Raw genomic sequence first — 2500 nt, forward strand, 5'->3', positions numbered from 1 at the left:
CAGAATTCTGTAAATGTTTGTAGACGTGCGAGGTCCTATCACTGGAAGTGAGCTCACGTACGCGCATGGAAAAATGCCGGGTAGTTTCGCCGACATAGCAGGCACAACAGCCCGCACACAAAAACTTGTATACCACACCTGCACGGAGCCCATGAGGGACAGGATCCTTCACAATGAACATGTTGCCGATTTTAAATGATGAGAAAACTAACTTAACATCAATATTATTACAATAACGTTTAGCAAAAAGGCGAACCTTTTCTGCGTGGTAAAAGAAAAAGGACCAATGTAAGGTAATTTAAAGTAAAAGGTACGTATAGTGTCAGAGACGGAAGCCGGGGGATTACAGCCATGGCGAGTAAGTGTGAGGTAGCGATTAATAAAAAAGATTCTTCTGAAGGATTTTGGTAAGCTTTGTGATGTCGATCCTCATGAAAACCCAACCAAGTGTTGTTGATCTTGTAGGCTCTGTCAACAAGCGTGCGAATGAGACCCAGTTTGTAAGAACGTGATGTCAAACTAAAGTAATCAGTCAAAAGGCCCGTGAAGGTTTTCTTATGGTAAACAGGTACATTATGGTGGCAGAATATTATTCACTCCCTATGGAGTAAATAATGCCTGCTCCAAACAAAACAACATGGCCGATGTAAATTAACTCGCAAGCATTTCTGAATCGGAAATATTAATAAATAAATAATCTTTAATACTTGCACTGTATAGAGTGCATAACTCTATATGAATATAACCTTATGCGCTAAGTTTACAACAATATAAAATATAAAAATAAAATACAATTATCTCAAGAATATGATTACAAGAATAAAGAATATATACAAATAATTGTGCTAACTAGTATAATAAATAAAAATTAAAATTAAAATAAAAGTAAAAGTCAAATATAAGCTGTTTTGAACAGAAAAGATTTTAACAGAGATTTAAATTTCTTAAAATCTTGTTCCCTACGAATACTCTTTGGTAAACTATTCCATACTGTCGGGGCTGCTACACAGAATGCCCGATCTTCTAATGTTTTCCTTCTCTTAATTGTTGGGAAAGTTAGAAACAGTCCATTGTTGGAGCGAAGGTTATATTGATTGTTAGATTTAATCTTCATAAGTTCTTTTAAATACTCTGGTGATTGTCTATAAATTGATTTGAAAGTAAGTATGGCTATCTTGAGAAGTACTCTATATTTAACGGGAAGCCAGTGAAATGTTTTAAGTACTGGAGTTATATGATAGGCCCGTGGTGTATATGTTATCAACCTGACAGCAGAGTTCTGAACGCCTTGTAATTAGTTTACATGTACCTCAGGCAGCCCATACAGAATACTATTGCAATAGTCGATTCTTCCAATCACAAAAGCATGGACAAGTTTTTCAGCTACGTCTTTAGTTAAATATTTCCGAATGTCTTATATTATGAATGTGGAGGTATGCAGTTCTGCAAGTTTTGTTTATATTTTCCTGCAGTGTAAGATGGTTATCTAACCATGTCCCAATAGTCAGATTTTGTGGGCTTATCTTCTCTTGAGAATACAAGATGACGCTGTGCTACAGAATATAAAGAAAGCCACAAAATTTGGCCTGAAAGTTTTCAAGGGTACGAGAAGAGTTCATACTTTTGCCAACTAGTGTTTGACCAGATAATTATTACTGAAAATCAAACAATCTTCACGCCAACAATTTGTTTCACTCGGAGTAATTCTACTTTGTGGGTCTAGTCGCCCAGCAAAGCGAATTTGTTACTGAAATCGAGGAATTAAAAAAAATGTCTAAAAATAAATGGCTGCAAGGAAACAAGACGGGTCATTTTACAACAAACCAACGCTCACCTCAATTACAGCACAGCCGCCATTTCATGGATCCTTTACCAACTGCATTATCAATTTCCATTTCAAATGAACCTCTAAAACTTTGATCGAACGGTGAAAATGTTTTAACAAGCATCCTTTCGATTTAGATTCCTGATTTAAACGGTGTTAAATGACCATTTTGCTGTTTGTGACGAGGATTTTAACGAAGGTTATTTATATTTCCCATGTTTGAAGCTTCTGTAAACACTTTCGCGCATGCTTTTTGCCGCTTGCACGTTTTCCACGGGGCAACCCTAAAACTTTATCCGGAATCCGGAATCACAGTACAATACAGAGAGTAAAACTATCCTAAACATTCATAAAAGCTAACCTTAGGCCTAATTAGGCCTAAAAACGTTTGTTTAGGGGATTTAATGAGAATAAACTTTACCATCTCTTATATACAATATAATTTGTCTAATTTATATATACACCCGTTTTCAAAAACGTTGCAATTTCAAAGTATATATGATTTATATATGTCTTTTGTTTTCTCATCAGAAAGGTCAGACACGAACCATGCGTATTTCACGCTGAAGGAACAATGGGTTTTTCTTCTAACAAGAATAATATTAAAAAATTGACGAGACAAATTCAAAGGAAAAGCAACTTGTATTTCCTGTACGGAAGCAGTCCTTCTCAATG

At 35.6% G+C, this 2500-nt stretch overlaps 1 protein-coding gene across 3 annotated transcripts in view; it reads right to left on the reverse strand.

Annotated features, from left to right (window-relative positions):
- The window catches only part of LOC138038549 (protein argonaute-2-like), a 55068-nt gene that overhangs the window by 43688 nt on the left and 8880 nt on the right, over positions 1–2500 (reverse strand). The gene's annotated exons all lie outside the window — the stretch shown is intronic.

Source organism: Montipora capricornis, chromosome 2 (assembly GCF_036669925.1).
Source record: "Montipora capricornis isolate CH-2021 chromosome 2, ASM3666992v2, whole genome shotgun sequence".
NCBI classification, from domain to species: Eukaryota; Metazoa; Cnidaria; class Anthozoa; order Scleractinia; family Acroporidae; genus Montipora; species Montipora capricornis.